Genomic DNA, 20,182 nt, shown 5'->3' on the forward strand with positions numbered 1-20,182 from the left:
AAAATAGGACAAAATTTGTCGCACCAAGCGCCATACGTCTTCTGCCGCGCCACATGTGAGACGGTGTTCGTCCGTGTCTGGTATCCCGCAGTCTACGCAGAGAGGCGATTCCGCCATGTTTATCTTGTGGAGGCGTGATCGGGTGATCTGTTTACCATTGACTGTGATGTACCATGTGGATCGGACGGCTGTGTCCAGTGGAATTGCGTGGATCGTCTTCCACACCACCTTCCAATTAACCTGAGGGCTTTTCGTCTCCACGATGTTTGGTGGGCGCCTCTGCTGTAGGACATGATATATATCCCGCGCCGACGCCTGTTTCGTCGGTGGTACTGCGATACGGTTATAGCTGTGTTCAATGTAAATGTTCCCGAAGTAGTAGAAGGGTGGGGGTATGTCTTGCGTCGTCAGTGGGGGCATAATGGACGGCGGAGCTAAGGACTCCAACAGCAAACCTGTCAAACTTTCCGGGTGGTGGCGCCACAGCTTGATGTGTGAGCTGACATACAGGGACACAGCTCTGTCGTGGACATGGACTAGGCCAAGACCTCCCCTTTCTGGGGGAAGGGTCAGTGACTCATAACTGACTTTGAAGAGCATGCCTGTACTGACGTAGGCTCCGAATGCCGCTAATAGACGTCGAGCCATCAGTAACGGTATTGGGAGAACACGCGCTATGTGTGGAAGGCGCGATGCGAGGTAAACATTAACGAAGTGTGTCCTTTGGAGAATGTCGAGGGTCCGCAGACGAAGGTTGAAGATCTGGACCCGAATTTGTTGTAATAAGCGGCGGTAGTTAAGAGCCGCGGTGCGCCGTATGTCGTCGTGAAACTCTATCCCGAGACATTTGATAGTGCCACGAAGCTGTAGGGGTTCGACACACGCTGGGGTCAACCCGTCTCCTATGGCCATGGCGACCGATTTGGCGACGTTGAGACAGCTGCCGGAAGCCACGCCGTATGTGGTAATCCATTCTAGTGCTCTGTTGACATCATCGCGATTGCGGAACACGAGAACCAGGTCGTCTGCATATGCTGTACAGCGAAATGTGACGTCACGTAGGGTAAGACCGGTGAGGCGTTGACGGAGACCACAGAGGAGCGGTTCCAGTGCCAGAGCATATAGTATCGTCGACAAGGGGCAGCCTTGACGGACGGAGCGGAAAATCGGGAGGGACTGCGAGAGACGCCCGTTAACGAGCACTTTGGAAGTCGCTCCTCGGAGTAGGCGCATCACGACGGCTGTGAATTGCTGTGGGTACTGCATGTGCTGGAGAACGGACGTTAGGTATGCGTGATCCACTCGATCAAACGCTTGGCTAAAATCTAGTGATGCCAGCGCTCCCGGGACGCGGCGTGCCCTGGCTAGGGCTATTAAGTCACGGTATCGACACAGTGCTGTGTGGATGTTGTTGATACCCCCTAGGGAAGTCTGATCTGGCGAGATGACGTAAGGTAGGGTCGGTCGTAGACGGTTTGCTAATAGTCTGGTGAATATCTTCATGTCGCAGTTGACGAGTGTTAGCGGGCGGTAATCTTGTATTCGAGCCCCACCTTTAGGATTGTGAACCGGTATAATTATTCCTTCTACGAAGGTCGCAGGGAGCGGCACCGCGGGGGACATAAGCTCCCGACAGATGTCTGTTAACTTGGGAGCCAGTAAATACTGAAAAGTTCTATAAAACTCCACAGGGAGCCCGTCGGGGCCAGGAGTCTTATTCGCCGCTCCTTTACCGATGGCGTCGATAACTTCGTCTTCCGTAATGTCGTTCAATAATTCAGTTTGTAAATCCTGTGGGACAATGCCGTAAACCAGTTGTGAGACTGCTGTCACCGTCATCGGGTCGGAACATTGAGCAGAATAAAGTCGTGCGTAATGGTCGAAGAAGGCTGCAGCAATATCGCGTTGTGTGGTGTGATGAAGGCCGTCCTCAGTGGTGATGGCATGTATCAGCGCCCGTCTTCGCAGTGTACGTTCTCGGATGACGTGGTACATGGTGGGTCGTTCCGTTGCGAGTCTGTCTTGTGTCCGCGCTCGGACGATCGTCCCTTCGAGGTGTCGGCGCATATGGGCTACGATCTGTGCTTTCGCACGCTGAACTGTCAGCTGTCGTTCCGGTGTGGGTGGCAAGGAGGCGCATTCGCGAAGGACGGTGAAATAAAAATCAAGGGTCTGCCGCCTCCAAGCAGCAGTCTCACGACCATACGTAATAAAGGTTCGCCGTAGGGCCGGCTTGGCGCAGGTTAACCACCAACTAATCGACGTAGGATACGTTGGGAGGCGGCGGACACACAAACTCCACGTGTCTTCGATGGCGCGTCGACAATCCGGAGAAGCGAGATGAGCAAGGTTTAATTTCCAGGGATGTCGGCTGCGCCACACCCGTTGGCGACGAAGGGTGACGGCACATATATAGGCCTCGTGATCAGAGAAGGCTACTGGCCACACCTCCGCGTCACTCACCGTTGCCGCGAGAGAACGGGAGACGTAAATCCTATCGATGCGACTAGACGAGTGACTCGTGAAATGGGTGTATCCCGGTCTATTTCCTCGGACATGTTCCCATGTATCTACTAGCTGGAGATCGCCGATGAGTGTCCCAAGTTCGGGGCACGGTGAATGGCGTGGCAGCTGATCTTTAGGTGCTTGGGTGCAATTGAAATCGCCCCCTAATATCAAGTCATCGTGCCTGCCCTGAAAAAGCGGTGCTATTCCTTCTGCGAAGAAGAGCGATCGGTCACGACGGCGATTCGTTCCGGAAGGGGCGTACACATTGATAAACCGGACGCCTTGCACCGTTACGGCCATTCCTCTAGCGTCGGTGAGATATCGGACTTCGTCCGCCTCGAGGCCCTCTCTGAGGAGAATGGCGACTCCACTGTTAGTTGGCGAGGCGTGGGACACATGAGCCGTATAACCATACATACCCGGGAAATCTTCGACGAAGACTTCTTGGAGAAAGACAATGTCAACGTCTGCTGCATTGAGCATGTCTTGGAGCAGCGACAACTTCGTACGTGTCCGAATGGTGTTAATGTTGATGGTCGTTAAGCGATAGGTTTGTAGATCGTCTCCTGCGGTGGGGGCTGCCGTCAGTGTCGCCGTAAAAGGTGGGGCCTGTGATCTGCTGGCCGCGTCCGCGCCGTCATCTGTTGCTACTCGGGAGGGGCCGAGGTGTGGGAGGAGAGACTCCTCTCCTCATCCACCACAGCGGCCGTAGAATCGTCTTCAATGTCATCCGCCCAAGGTCCGCAAGTTAACGGTGGCTGCGGCAGAACACTTGTGGGCTGAGTGACTAAGGGTGAATCCGCAGTTGTTTCCGGTTGTGTACCAACAGCGGGCGCTGTGCTGGCCATCCGTTTGTCCGAGGGAGCGGAAACGGATTTGTCAAAATCAGACAAAGTGACAGGTGAGGGCGATCTCGTGTCATCCATTCTCCTCGTCGTTTCGTCGGCCGTCCGGTCGTCAACTGGAGAAGACGTCCGCTGGAGGCAATCGTCTGAGGGTGTGCGACGTCGCTTTTTATGTTTTCTCGGTGACCTTTGTTTGCGGACGTGGGTTTCTGAGTCCGAAAGAGTTTGTGGTTCCCGTATAGCATCCCCCTCAGGGAGAAAGGCAGAGGTCGGTACAACCCTAGCGTCGAGTTCCATTCTCTCGTCCGAATCTTCTTGTGGAGTCGATGGGCGGCGTTCTTCAACCCCTGCAGACACCGTAATGGTGTTGGTCAATCCAGGACCGGCGACAGGTGCGCATTCTAACGCTTCCTGTCTTCCGGGGGGGTTGTCGTCTGTCATGACGGTCGATCGTGTCACCTCTGCGTAATTGAGGGGGAGGGCCGTGAGCGTAGGAGGTGGTGTCGTGTCATGCAATGGAAGTTGTGTAATCCGACGTTGAATACACGCCGAGCGGACATGACCCTCCTGGCCGCAACCAGAACAAGTACGAGGTTGGCCGTCGTACATTATTATTGCTCGACAGCCACCTATGACTAAGTAGGACGGCACATGTTTCTTTAATCCAATTTTCACTTGTCGGACGCCGTTGAGGACTTGGTACGTCTCGAAAGTGTTCCATTTTTCGGCCACGTGGCTAATTACCGTCCCATAAGGGCGGAAAGCTGAGGTAACGACGTCCGGTGGTACTTCGAAAGGGAGTTCGAAGACTCTTAGTGTGCGTAATCCTAATCCAGCATGGTCAACAGTAACCTCTCCGATGTGACCATCGGAGTGTTTGAACTTGAGAGTGTTCGCGCATCTGTTCACAACTGCGTGACATAACTCGTCATCGACCATCTTGACGTAAACGACGCTGCTTGTGATGGATAGGTGGATACCGATGATGTGCTGTGTTGGTATTTGAACTTCGTCACGGATAAATCGTTCGACTTCAAAGGCTCGTGGTCGTGCGTAGTCGGGCTGGAAGCTGATCTTGATGGTAGCTTTTCTGTACGAATGAGCCATGGCGACTCAGTGTTAACGGACGCGAGTATTAGCTGCGGCGAGGAAGTAAACAAACTACGCGCGCTCGCGACTCTGCCGACGGGACCGCGACACTGCGGACGGGACGTAAACAAGACGTCCTCGCCGCTCACCGGCCGAAAGCAGACTCACCGACTGAGCTACCCAAGCACGACTCACGCCCCGTCCTCACAGCTTTACTTCTGCCAGTACCTCGTCTCCTACCTTCCAAACTTTACAGAAGCTCTCCTGCGAACCTTGCAGAACTAGCACTCCTGAAAGAAAGGATATTGCGGAGACATGGCTTAGCCACAGCCTGGGGGATGTTTCCAGAATGAGATTTTCACTCTGCAGCGGAGTGTGCGCTGATATGAAAACTTCCTGGCAGATTAAAACTGTGTGCCGGACCGAGACTCGAACTCGAGACCTTTGCCTTTCGCGGGCAAGTGCTCTACCGACTGAGCTACCCAAGCACGACTCACGGGGTACTGGCAGAAGTAAAGCTGTGAGGACGGGGCGTGAGTCGTGCTTGGGTAGCTCAGTCGGTAGAGCACTTGCCCGCGAAAGGCAAAGGTCCCGAGTTCGAGTCTCGGTCCGGCACACAGTTCTAATCTGCCAGGAAGTTTCATATCAGCGCACACTCCGCTGCAGTCGGCTTTTGGCGGCCGTGGTGTGCGGACCTCCGGCGTGTGCTGTGCGTTTCGGTCTGCTGCGCTCCGCTCGGTAAGTCAAGCGCCTGTTGCAGTAGTCAGCTGCGTTATTTCAGACTCTTGATGGATTCATATTAGAAGGAGAGATGGATCAGACTAACAGAAGAGACACATTGAAATTTGTTTTTGACCAGAAAGGGCAGAGACCGAATTCGTTCGAAATTGAGACATGGTTAGAGAAAGTTGTGAAAGTTTCGTTTGAGGATATTATAGGTATTCACCTTTCAATTGTGAGTAGCATTGTGTATGCAAAAGCTTAAAACACGGAATTGTGTGACAAAGTTGTTGAATCTAGTGGCGGAACATTTAAGTTCAAACATTACGATGGCAATTTTGGTGAAGTTAGTGTTACGCATGCTGGCTTTGGATTAAGGACTGTCCGTACCTTTGAGCTACCATTTGAAATCACCGCGGAGCAGATCAATTCCGGCCGGCCGAAGTGGCCGTGCGGTTAAAGGCGCTGCAGTCTGGAACCGCAAGACCGCTACGGTCGCAGGTTCGAATCCTGCCTCGGGCATGGATGTTTGTGATGTCCGTAGGTTGGTTAGGTTTAAGTAGTTCTAAGTTCTATGGGACTACTGACCTCAGCAGTTGAGTCCCATAGTGCTCAGAGCCATTTGAACCATTTGAACCAGATCAATTCCGTGATAGCTCCTTATGGGAGAATAATTAGCAATTTTGCAGAAAAGTGGTCTCCTGTTCACAAGTTTCCCGTCTTGAATGGTATCAGACAACTGCGAGTTGTTTTACAGAAGCACATACCCTCGTATATAAATGTTTGTGGTTATCGGACTATAGTAATACATGATGGGCAGCCAAGAACCTGCGCGTCTTGCGGCGGAACAGGGAATGTCCGCTTGCAGTGTATACAACGCCGAGTGGCCCAGCTACCTGCGGGCGAAACAGTGAGACCCCCAGCCATGTCAACGTTGCCTTTAACTTATGTAGCGGCAACGCTGGACAACTCCACACGCGTGACGCTCCTGACGCTACTCGGGACGCTACTCAGGATGATGCAGCTCGCGACAGTGAAGTGATAATGGAAGTTAGCGACTTGACGGTGACAACACAGCCAAAGAGTCAAGAAAAAGAACCATTTTTTTTATTTATTTTTTTTATTTTATTTTTTTTTTGTCGTCAGTCTACTGACTGGTTTGATGCGGCCCGCCACGAATTCCTTTCCTGTGCCTGTGCTAACCTCTTCATCTCAGAGTAACACTTGCAACCTACGTCCTCAATTATTTGCTTGACGTATTCCAATCTCTGTCTTCCTCTACAGTTTTTGCCCTCTACAGCTCCCTCTAGTACCATGGAAGTCATTCTATCATGTCTTAGCAGATGTCCTATCATCCTGTCCCTTCTCCTCATCAGTGTTTTCCACATATTCCTTTCCTCTCCGATTCTGCGTAGAACCTCCTCATTCCTTACCTTATCAGTCCAGCTAGTTTTCAACATTCGTCTATAGCACCACATCGCAAATGCTTCCATTCTCTTCTGTTCCGGTTTTCCCACAGTCCATGTTTCACTACCATACAATGCTGTACTCCAGACGTACGTCCTCAGAAATTTCCTCCTCAAATTAAGGCCGATATTTGATATTAGTAGACTTCTCTTGGCCAGAAATGCCTTTTTTGCCATAGCGAGTCTGCTTTTGATGTCCTCCTTGCTCCGTCCGTCATTGGTTATTTTACCGCCTAGGTAGCAGAATTCCTTAACTTCATTGACTTCGTGGCCATCAATCCTGATGTTAAGTTTCTCGCTGTTCTCATTTCTATTACTTCTCATTACCTTCGTATTTCTCCGATTTACTCTCAAACCATACTGTGTACTCATTAGACTGTTCATTCCGTTCAGCAGATCATTTAATTCTTCTTCACTTTCACTCAGGATAGCAATGTCATCAGCGAATCGTACCATTGATATCCTTTCACCTTGTATTTTAATTCCACTTCTGAACCTTTCTTTTATTTCCATCATTGCTTCCTCGATGTACAGATTGAAGAGTAGGGGCGAAAGGCTACAGCCTTGTCTTACACCCTTCTTAATACGAGCACTTCGTTCCTGATCGTCCACTCTTATTATTCCCTCTTGGTTGTTGTACATATTGTATATGACCCGTCTCTCCCTATAGCTTACCCCTGCTTTTTTCAGAATCTCGAACAGCTTGCACCATTTTATATTGTCGAACGCTTTTTCCAGGTCGACAAATCCTATGAAAGTGTCTTGATTTTTCTTTAGCCTTGCTTCCATTATTAACCGTAACGTCAGAATTGCCTCTCTCGTCCCTTTACTTTTCCTAAAGCCAAACTGATAGTCATCTAGCGCATTCTCAATATTCTTTTCCATTCTTCTGTATATTATTCTTGTAAGCAGCTTCGATGCATGAGCTGTTAAGCTGATTGTGCGATAATTCTCGCACTTGTCAGCTCTTGCCGTCTTCGGAATTGCGTGGATGATGCTTTTCCGAAAGTCAGATGGTATATCGCCAGACTCATATATTCTACACACCAACGTGAATAGTCGTTTCGTTGCCACTTCCCCCAAAGATTTTGGAAATTCTGATGGAGTGTTATCTATCCCTTCTGCCTTATTTGACCGTAAGTCCTCCAAAGCTCTTTTAAATTCCGATTCTAATACTGGATCTCCTATCTCTTCTAAATCGACTCCTGTTTCTTCTTCTGTCACATCAGACAAATCTTCACCCTCATAGAGGCTTTCAATGTATTCTTTCCACCTATCTGCTCTCTCCTCTGCATTTAACAGTGGAATTCCCGTTGCACTCTTAATGTTACCACCGTTGCTTTTAATGACACCAAAGGTTGTTTTGACTTTCCTGTATGCTGAGTCTGTCCTTCCGACAATCATATCTTTTTCGATGTCTTCACATTTTTCCTGTAGCCATTTCTTCTTAGCTTCCCTGCACTTCCTATTTATTTCATTCCTCAGCGACTTGTACTTCTGTATTCCTGATTTTCCCGGAACAAGTTTGTACTTCCTCCTTTCGTCAATCAACTGAAGTATTTCTTCTGTTACTCATGGTTTCTTCGCAGCTACCTTCTTTGTACCTATGTTTTCCTTCCCAACTTCTGTGATGGTCCTTTTTAGAGATGTCCATTCCTCTTCAACTGTACTGCCTACTGCGCTATTTCTTATTGCTGTATCTATAGCGTTAGAGAACTTCAAACGTATCTCGTCATTCCTTAGTCCTTCCGTACCCCACTTCTTTGCGTATTGATTCTTCCTGACTAATGTCTTGAAACTTCAGCCTACTCTTCATCATTACTATATTGTGATCTGAGTCTATATCTGCTCCTGGGGACGCCTTACAATCCAGTATCTGATTTCGCAAGCTCTGTCTGACCATGATGTAATCTAATTGAAATCTTCCCGTATCTCCCGGCATTTTCCAAGTATACCTCCTCCTCTTGTGATTCTTGAACAGGGTATTCGCTATTACTAGCTGAAACTTGTTACAGAACTCAATTAGTCTTTCTCCTCTTTCATTCCTTGTCCCAAGCCCATATTCTCCTGTAACCTTTTCTTCTACTCCTTCCCCTACAACTGCATTCCAGTCGCCCATGACTATTAGATTTTTGTCCCCCTTTACATACTGCATTACCCTTTCAATATCCTCATAGACTTTCTCTATCTGTTCATCTTCAGCTTGCGACGTCGGCATGTATACCTGAACTATCGTCGGTGATGGTCTGCTGTCGATTCTGATTAGAACTACCCGGTCACTGAACTGTTCACAGTAACACACCCTCTGCCCTACCTTCCTATTCATAACGAATCCTACACCTGTTATACCATTTTCTGCTGCTGTTGATATTACCCGATACTCATCTGACCAGAAATCCTTGTCCTCCTTCCACATCACTTCACTGACCCCAACTATATCTAGATTGAGCCTTTGCATTTCACTTTTCAGATCTTCTAGTTTCCCTACCACGTTCAAGCTTCTGACATTCCACGCCCCGACTCCTAGAACGTTATCCTTTCGTTGATTATTCAATCTTTTTCTCATGGTAACCTCCCCCTTGGCAGTCCCCTCTCGGAGATCCGAATGGGGGACTATTCCGGAATCTTTTGCCAATGGAGAGATCATCATGACACTTCTTCAATTACAGGCTACATGTCCTGTGGAGACACGTTACGTGTCTTTAATGCAGTGGTTTCCATTGCCTTCTGTATCCTCATGTCCTTGATCATTGCTGATTCTTCCGCCTTTGGGGACAATTTCCCACCCATAGGACAAGAGAGTGCCCTGAACCTCTATCCGCTCCTCCGCCCTCTTTGACAAGGCCGTTGGCAGAATGAGGCTGACTTCTTATGCCGGAAGTCTTCGGCCGCCAATGCTGATTATTTATCAAAATTTAGGCAGTGGCGGGGTTCGAACCCGGGACCGAAGACGTTTTGATTATGAGTCAAAGACGCTACCCCTAGACCACGGGTAAGAACCAAATATTTCTGTTCAAATAGAACAAACTCCTGAACCGGTTATAGTACTTCAGAACGAGCAGTCTCCAGAAAACCACAAGGAAACCAACCCATCACTTGCCAGCGAACCGGACCGAGCGCAAGAAACCCAAGAGGTAATGGAAAACGATAAAAACCTCCCCAAGAGTCAGTCCTCCAAGGAAACATAAAAAGAGGAGACTAGGTCATATGGGCGCTGACCAACTGGCACCGCCTTTGCGAGAAAAAGCGAAGCAGATTTAGCAACAAACTGCATGAAGAACAACATAGTAATCCGGTTCTGAGTATGCAGGCACCTGACCCCTTGCAAGCCAAATCAAATACACCATGCCCCATGTCAACGGACCATTCGTCACACGAGCAAATTTCGATGCAGACAAGGTTTTCCCTGATACTAGAAATGCAGAAAAAGAGACATCGAAAGCTAATCAACACAAAACCTGGGCTGGTGAATCGGATGAAATGAATCAAGATGAAGAATTGAATGAAACTGGAGGAACGGAACAGATTCGTGCCCCAAGAGATCAACTGAACACGATGGATACATCATTGCGGGAACATACATGTGAAAAAGGATTTTCCTTCGACAGCACTTCGTATGACGAATATTGACTTCGGTAATGAATAGGACAATATGATGAACTCAGCACAAGCATACAAAATCGCTACGTTGAACATTAATAAGATACGCTCCTCCCTGCATTTACAACATCTGCAAGACTTTCTATACGCAGCTGACGTTGATATACTACTGTTACAGGAAGTAACAGATATTAAATTAGAAAAGATACGTGGATACAACGCCATAATAAACCCCGGTATTGGTGCAGAGCTGGGAACCGCAATTCTCACGAAAGAAGGCATCCGTATCACACAAATAGCAAAACTTGAAAACAGCAGGGAGGTTGCAGTGACTGTTAACAATGCCCGCATCATCAACGTTTATGCACCGTCAGGCAACAATAACAGGCGTGCTAGGGCGGATTTTTTAAAAAGTGAAATCGTTCATCTCTTCGTTACACGTCAAGATTATATAATCCTAGCCGGCGATTTTAATTCTGTACTTAGCCCGAAAGACCAGACACCGAATTTCAACAAGTCCTTAGAACTGGAAAGGATAGTCCACCAAATGCAGTTAACCGATACCTGGGAACATACCCATGGCGCACAGGCCGGTTTCACATATTTTACCAGTCACTCAGCAAGCAGGCTAGACAGAATTTACGCCTCGTCAAACCTTAAGAACCATGTACTCCAGTCTGAGGTCTGGCCCACTATGTTTTCTGACCATGCCGCGTACATCACCACAGTAAATTTGGAAAAACAAGAGACTTACCGAGCGAGGGGCATATGGAAACTCAACATTACACATCTACAAGGTGAGGAATGTCGCGTAGCATTCACTAATGTGTGGCAAGAATGCGAGAAACGATTCCCGCTATATAGTTCTGCCATAGCTTGGTGGTTACAATGTGCGTAGCCTAAAATAAGAAGAATGCTGATCGATTACTCACGACAGAAAAGTTTCTGGATTAACAAGACGACTGAATTTTATTTTAGCTGCCTTAGAGACCTGTACACCTTGGACACACGATTAATGGAGAACTTTAGCCGGATTCAGAAAGTTTAAGCAAAACGTTTAGCACTGAAGCGGCGACAGTCAGAAGGTTTTAAAAGTCAGAGCGAGAATACACAACATTGTAGAAGGGGAAGAAACAGCTATGTACCATGTAATGCGTGAGAATAAGAGAGGAAACAGAAAAATACTGACAGAAGTTAAGTTACCTGATGGGACCAGGCACACAAAACAGCATGAAATTCGAAACGCTGTTCATAAATATATCTCAGATATAATGTCCACCAAACCTTCCGTCGACGAGGCACGGCGTGATCTTGTTAGAAACGTATCAGGACGAATTAGTACAGAGCAAGTAGAAAATCTCACGGCTGAAATAGAAGAGGACGAATTGAAAGACGCAATAGCACAGAGTCCTAAAAATAAGTCTCCAGGAGCTGATGGTATCCCCGTGGAATTCTACCAAGTGTTCTGGCCACAACTGAAAAGCAAGTTGCTATGTATGTACAACGAAATCATGAATGGCACTGTTGCCGCTCCCAAAGAATTTCCTGAAGGGATCATAGTTCTAATTCCTAAAAACTCACTTAGCAAAGCAATTCAAAACCTTCGCCCAGTAACATTACTCAACAGTGATTACAAAATTATGGCCCGCGTATTAGCAAGAAGAATAAAAATGGTTATTCACTCTGTAACTGGCACGTGCCAAACATGTGTAGGCAAAGACAGAAACATCTATCAGAATATATGCGAATATAGGGATATAATATCAACCGCAAATGTATGCCGAATAAAATGTGCTTTAGTGTCATTAGACTTGGAGAAGGCGTTTGGCAGAGTAGATCATAAGTATCTCCTTGGTCTCATGGAAGTAATGGGATTCCCACCACGATTCGTGAGGATTATTCAACAAATTCTGAAAAACAGTGTAGCACGAATAATGATAAACGGACGACCAAGTAGAGAGATTGAATTGACTGGATCCGTACGTCAAGGTTGCCCAATGTCAATGGCCCTTTTCGCAATAGCAATAGAACCTCTCCTCGCGACACTCACGCATCACCTGCAAGGATTGCGTATAAACGGCAAGAAAATAGTGTGCAACGCCTACGCAGATGATGTGGGCGTCCTGGTTATAAATGAAGATGAAGTGGCGAAAGCTCTTCAGATTGTACACACATATGAACTTGCTTCTGGCGCCAAACTAAATAAAAGGAAGTCAGGCATCATGAACCTAGGCAGAGGAATATGCATGCAAAACCGGGGACAATTGACGGAAGTATCCACATTGAAATGTTTGGGTATTGAATTTAGGAGCAACATCCAACACACTATTGCCGTCAATTATAAAAAACTACTTGCAAGCATACGAGCATCTGTACAAGGAAACAGTATGAGGCAACTGGGCGAAACACAGAAAACCAAACTAGTAAATGTGTATATAACATCCAAACTTAACTATGTTATCCAAGCTTTTTTTTCCGATGCCATTAGAAACAGCCAGAAGAATTTTATCCGCGATAGGAAGCTTTGTATGCCAAGGCAACATTTTCAAAGTGAAGTTCAATACACTAACACTGCCAACAAGGAAAGGAGGTTTCAACCTTATTGATGTCAGTTACAGGTCACGAGCGTTATATGTGTGTCGAATGTGCAAGCAATGCAAATAGATGTCCGACAGCTTAACGGCCCACTTGCTGAATGAAACTGCTCCAGCAAGCATGCAGCCGCCAATAGATGTGAAGCATATACCAGCTGGTCTTTGTCAGCTAAGAACTTTTCTCGTTGAGTTCAGTTATATCTCCTCGAGGCTCTCAAAACAGCAGTTGAAGAGAGTAAAGGACATCTATACATATTTGATGGAAGCTAAGGAAGGAAATATTATTGAAAGAAAATACCCCAACAACGACTGGTATGCAATTTGGAAAAATATCCACGATCGGAACTTACCCTCTAAGGTGAAAGCAACTTGGTATAATGCAATCAACAGGAAAATATCAACTAATTCCCAATTGCATGCTATACATCTCACAAATTCGCCCTTGTGCGCGTCATGCAACCTTCTTGACACTGAAGAACACCGATTCGTGTGTGAAAGAGTAAGAGACATATGGCATATAGTTAAGCAGAAATTAGCGACCGTTAACAGAACATCTCCAACCGTTTTCACCGCCGCAGATTTTCTGACTCCAGACGCAGTGCCATATCCTAATACGAAAAGAAATGCTGTTAACTGGCTAAAAGGGCACACAGTGCACTATATCTTGAAGGCAGAAAATAAAAGCAAGGAAGATTACTGGGTGTATCTAACGACTCAGCACCATAATCTCATGCGAACAAAAGACTACAAAAAAAATTACGCATGCATCCTAAATAGAATCATGGAGTAAAATTATACAGAGAACAATAACAGATTAAGATTGGTACGGAATTCACAGATGTCAGCCTTGCACGATTACAGATAACTGGAACCGGAATGTCTTCGATCCTTTCACGAGACACTACAGAAAAGAAATCAAGTCCGTGGCAAGACACACCGGACTACATCCTCATGAAGAAATTAGACATCAAATTTTAAGTATTTTATTTTTCTTAATCATCTTATGCCATACGCAGAGAAGTTTTAAGTTCTAAAAAACGTTTTTCAAGGGGATGCAAGATTTTATGTTTTCCTTATGAAGATGAGAGACTTCACGTTTCAGTTTATTTTAATATACTTGTCTTTCCATTAGCAAGAGGAAGATTCATTACCTTTAATTAATATTAAGAAGAAATATTTATTCTCATTTATGTTAGCTAAGGTAATTTAGGCATCCAGCTTACAGGAAAAAATAAGAAGCCGAGATAAAAAAAATAAAAAATAAAAGTAAATAAAAAAATTAAAAAAAATAAATAAAATAAAATAAAAAGATACAAAAAATGAAAAAGTGGCTGTGCACTTGCAAAAAGTAAGAAAAATTTGATTTGGCATCAAAAACATACTAAAGTACATAAAATAAAAAAGTAAAAAAAAACGTTGGTAGAAGGATAGACTCTTAATAATACTAATAATAATAATAATAAAAACGACAAAAGCAAAGAAGCTAGCCGAAGAAGGCAAAACAAGGTGAGCGTTTGGAAGGACTGTGAGGGGAAAAGGGAGGCCCACAATATAAAGAAAAAAAAAAGCGTGTTCGGTCAGAGGGTTAGCTGCCCTCTGTAATAAAAAAACTGAGTTAATCGATAAAAAAAAAGTCGGTAGAGCACTTGCCCGCGAAAGGCAAAGGTCCCGAGTTCGAGTCTCGGTCTGGCACACAGTTTTAATCTGCCAGGAAGTTTCATATCAGCGCACACTCCGCTGCAGTGTGAAAATCTCATTCTGAAAGAAGTACATTATTGCTGGGTGTGGCATTGTTGTAGTCAGTCTGTTCTGAAACCTTTGTTGGAGTGAATGTACATACTTCATCGAGATTGTAGAATGTGTTATGTGCTTTGTTCTGTGTGTAATTTGTAATTAATTTTGAGATATTAACTGGAATGCAATAACATGTATGAACAGTGTTCTGTTGGGCAGATAGCAAAAGAAGTGTGTCACAAAACAGTTTACAGTTCAGTTTCAAAAAAAGTTGAAAAATGACAATGAGTTTGATGAAGTTAGACAAACTTTGTTTAAATTTCGAGTAAGTTCTCCTGTAACATCAGTGTGTGAGTACCATGAGAAGAAATATATTCTGAAGTACAACCACATTTTTGGAAGAAAGTGCTGTGATTCACTTAAACTACATAACAAGCCTATTACTATAGGTTTGAGGGAAATAAAACTTGAACATTTGACCTTGTTATGTGAGAGTGAAACAGCTTCCCAAGTGAATCGTAATGTGATTCCTGGAAATTCCCTGTGCCCACTTTGTTACTCAAAAATATTTGTTGTGAATCCAGAACCAGAATCACGTAACCGTGTTAATGACATTTAGATTCCTAATGAGGAACCTGTTAGCATATAGGATTTTGCTTGTTCTAAGTCAGACGTATCTCCTGCTTCGAAAATAATAAAATTAAGTAGCAGAGAAAGAAAAGCAGCTATTGAAAATAAGGTACAACAAATTTCAGACAAAATTAGAAAAGACTTGGAATATTGCTTTAATAATACAGATACCACCATTATTTCTAAAGAAGAAGAATACCTACCTTCAGCATGACAATGAATATTTGAGCTTAATAGAAAAATTAAAAATTAGATATTCAGTGACATCTAAAGAGGTAAAAGTTGAAATTTTAAGTTTGCTCCCTGACTCATGGACAAGAGAAAAAATAGTACATGAATTCAAAATTTCTCATCGTTTGGTTAAACCAACCCGAAAATTAGTGAAAGAGCAAGGCATTCTTCCAGTTTTACGAAAGAAGAAGAAAGTGAAAAACAATTACAAATATACAGCAGTTTTCTGAAGATGACGAAAACAGTAGAATGTGCCCAGGTTGCAAAAATAGCAAAAGAGTTGCTATAAATTGAGTTAAAGTAACAAAACAAAACGACTAGTGCTGTCAAATTTAAATGAACTTTATGCAGCTTTCAAAAATTCTCATCCTGAATGCAAAATTGGAAGGTCAAAATTTTGTGATCTCCGCCCTAAGTGGTGTATTTTGGCTGGATCCTCAGGAACACACTCTGTATGTGTTTGTTTACATCATCAAAATGCCAAACTGATGATTGTGGGTGCAAATCTCAGTGATCTTAACTACAAAGAGTTACTAAATTTAATGGTCTGCGGCACTAACAGTTATGACTGCATGATGGGTTTGTGTAATAAATGCCTTGGTAAGGAAACCGTTATTGAATTGTTTAACGAATATGATGAGGAAATGCCAGACAGTATTACCTTCAAACAATGGGTCACAACTGACAGGGCAGAAATGAGAACGGTGGTTAAATCTCAGGAAGAGTACTTAAAATATTTAATTGATAACTTACAAAAACTCAAAAGTCACCACTATGTTTCTACAATCCAACGTAAGTTTTTGAAGGACAAGAAAGCACAACTTCATGAAACTGAATGCCTAGTGCTACCTGATTTTGCAGAAAATTTTACATTTGTGATTCAGGATGCAATACAAGGGTACCACTGGTTCAATGACCAGGCAAAAGTGCATCCATTTAAACTCTACTTTAAAAATGAGAAAGATGAAGTTTGCAGTTCTTCAATTTGCATTCTAAGCGATTACTTGAAGCACAACTCTTTGGCTGTACACGTGTTTCAAAAGTATGTAATATATTACATAAAAGAAAATTTTCCCAAGGTTGGGAAGCTGATATACTTTTCAGATGGAGGTGGTAGTATAAGAACAAAAAGAATTTTTCAAATCTCTGCAACCACAAAGTAGACTTTGGGTTGGAGGCTGAATGGCATATTTTTGCACCTTGCCATTGTGATGGAGTAGGAGGTACAACAAAACGTGAAGTAAGTAAAGTCAGCCTACAAAGACCAACCACAGACCAAATTCTCACAGTACAGGACATGTATGTCTTTTGCAAGGATAATATTAAATGCATTCATTGCCTATTTTCCGATCAAGAAAGATGTGGTTCTGCATATGAAAACAACACTTGAAAACCAGATTTGAAAACTGTATAGCAATAAAAGGAACAAGGCATTTCCACAAATTCCTTGGCATTGCAGAAAACTTAGTTCGATTCTGTGTAACATAAGAAATCGAAATTTATGAGGATCATTGTGCCAGTAAAATTAAATCTCTGTCTTTAATGTTGAATGACATAGTGGCATGTGTGTATGATGGACAGTGGTGGCTTGCAGATGTTGAAAGAATAAGTTTGGAAAACAATGATGATTTTGTGCATTTTTACCACCCTGCTGGCCCAAGAACATCATTCAAGAAATCTACTAGTGACAAAGTTTGAATACAATTGAAAAATGTTTTAAGGAAACTTTCAGTGCCTGAACTTACCACAGCAACACGGAGGTCTTATTCAATATAACAGAAGCTGTCTGAGGAAGTAATACGTAGCATTCACGACCAGGTTTAGGAACAGTCGCATCTCGAAGGATGTTAGTTAAAAATATTTATTTTAAGTATGTCAGAATAATATAAATATTAATTTCAGTGATTTTTCCACTTTTTGTATATAATTCAGTACCTTACTTGAATAATAATTGATTTTATCCCGCCAACATCACGCATAAATAGGCAACAGCCATAAGATCAGTTGTAGAGTAAAGTGAATTATCTCCTCATTTTCAAAAGTTCATATCTTTGTTTACAGTCAGATATCAATGTTGAAATTTTTACAGTACGTTGCTATCATATAGGTGTACAAACTGTACAAAAGTAATATTTTTATATTCGGTTCCACCTGAGATATCTAACCCCAAACTTAACAAAAAATGAAAATGTTCAAATTTCAAAAATTCATAATAAATTAAGGAAACATTTGTAAGTGTTCTTGCTCTACATGAGGCTAGTAGTGTATGAAAAATGTAGGAAAAAAATAGAATCTCATGAATCAACTTAACCCAGTGCAGAGTTATTCATATTTTTGCTAACGTCTCTAAATTGAAACATCGTTGCACGCTTACAAACTAAAATGGCCGCCATTCAGTAAAGGTGAAAGACAATTTTTTTTAAAAAATGTTTTGAACATAGAAAAATTAAAATATTTAAAAATGGTCAAGGAACTAACGTAATTTTTATTGGACCACTTCATTTGGATTAACTGTGTAACTGCGTGTTGTCATGGGTTGCCCCATCGCCCTTATGCCGATATACGAGTCAGAACTTGTGTGTGACCATCTTTGCCCTTGTTATCCGAGTATTAAAATCGCTGCCGAAGAGTCATCCCTTGGATGAACGACAGTTTTCGTTTGTGGTGATCTAACATAAATATTGCCAGCACTGGAGTGTACGGTTGAAGGGTGTGTTGATATTTGTTTACTATCAGCTTTTCTCATAACTTCGGTACGCACACGGAAGTCACGCTTGCTTTGTTTCTCAAACAGCACGCTATGTCATCTGCAACAATGCGCGTCTGCCGTAACATCTCTGCGTCGGCCGCTCGTTTCAAATGCTGGTCGCAGACCGACTGCTCTGAGCTAATCGTGAAGTGACACACGGTCGAGAGAAGGACATAACAAGAATGATGAATACGGAATGCTGTCGAGGAAATTGATTTTATAATATAATTTTTGATATATGTGTTGCGAGAGAGAGAGATTTTTTGATTGATTTGATGAAGACGTCATAATAAGATAATATTAATTTTCTTTGCTTCAATTGCGCGTGAGCTGCTGCCTACACACCATTATAATAATTTGGTATCCAACTTAGAACTTTCCCCTCTTCTTAATTAGGTAACATTAGCGATAATTCAGGAAAGATTAACTCAGATAGTGCAACATTATGTAATTTACGATGAACACATATATTTTGTAAAATTATTTCTTTGGAATTCTTAATTACAATGAAGAGCATCTTTGAAAAGAGTCTTTTCTAAATTTGCCAAGCCACCTTTTATAGGAATCAGCATTAACGCAATTTACCATGTCATCATCCATTTACCAATCTTTGTCATTCACTAGATAAAGTTTAACAATTGCAATTTAAAATATAGACACATTAGTTGCACTCATTGCACACGGAGGTCACCTGTAGTTAATCTTCCGCTTAGTAAATGAGGCCGCCTTTTTAGTATCTTTCGATAGCAGCGGCAGCTATTTCCAGAGAGATGTTGCCCGGGCGTTATTCATTGTCACAGGTAAGTCAAAAACAGAAAATGAAAAAAAAATACGTTTCAGATTTCAAGGCGAGGCGGGGGAATTTTTGGTACTTTTGATGTCCGTATTGTGCCTCGTAGTGAGACAATGCTCGGCCACTGCAGAGTTCTGTGGTTGGTTCTGAAGCTTGAGTCGTTGATATCCTACGCATCTGTCTTTGATGGTGCGGCAAGTTTGTCCGACGCATGACTTCCTGCAGGTACAAAGAATATTATGAATTGGCCTTCTCAAACCAAGATGATCCTTGACTGACCATAAAAGAGCTCTGTGTGTTGTTAGCGGACGGAAGACAAATTTGACTTTATGTTACTTCAGTAGTCTTCCTATTTTTGGAGAAACATAGCCGATGTACGACAAGACGACCATTCCTCTCTGTTCTTCAGTTTCTTCTAGTTGTTCACGTTGGCTAACATGCGCTGGGTATAAGGTACGGCGAATCTCATGTTCGGGATATCCATTTTGTATGAATACAGTACGGAGGTGGCGCAGCTTGTCGGATAAGCTGTCTGAATGCGATATGACTCGTGCTCGGCGAACCAATGTCCTAAGCACGCCACTTTGTTGCGAAGGATAGTGACAGCTGATGGCAGGTAAGTATAGATCCGTATGTGCTATTTACAATACACAGCGTGACGTTCCCTCTCTCCATCTTTTCTATTAATCGACACCTTCAGAAAAGTTAGTTCACCATTTTTATGAATTTCCTTTCTACGAGGGGCATCCAATGGGTAATGCAACGCCTTTTTTTCCCTTCATCACTCTCGGTTGAACAAAATGCGGAATTTATTATGAGACGTAGTGACATATTCCTGCTTTAGACTCTATAGTTTCACGAAGTCCCAACAGGTGGTGCTGCTATACGTAGTCTTCAAAGTAGCGTCTGTAACGGAAGTGCGTTCCAAGCAGAGAGCTGTTTCTTTTACTGGAAAACGAGTGTGTCGCAGATATTTCTAGCCGCTTGTAGTATATCTGCAGAGATCTGATGGTGAATAAAGGCGCAGTGAGCCGCTGGGCCAGACGCCTGTCATCATCGCACGGTCGCACAAACCTGTCCGGCCTCCAGCCTGTGTCGGCCGCCTGCACACAGTTGTGACTCTTGCAATGTTGGAACGTGCGGACACACTCATTCGAGGCGATCGACTGATCATAAACACCTCGCTGTTCAGCTGGATGTCTCTGCTGGCAGTGTTGACATAC

This window comes from Schistocerca serialis, chromosome 7, assembly GCF_023864345.2.
Source record: "Schistocerca serialis cubense isolate TAMUIC-IGC-003099 chromosome 7, iqSchSeri2.2, whole genome shotgun sequence".
Lineage (NCBI taxonomy): Eukaryota > Metazoa > Arthropoda > Insecta > Orthoptera > Acrididae > Schistocerca > Schistocerca serialis.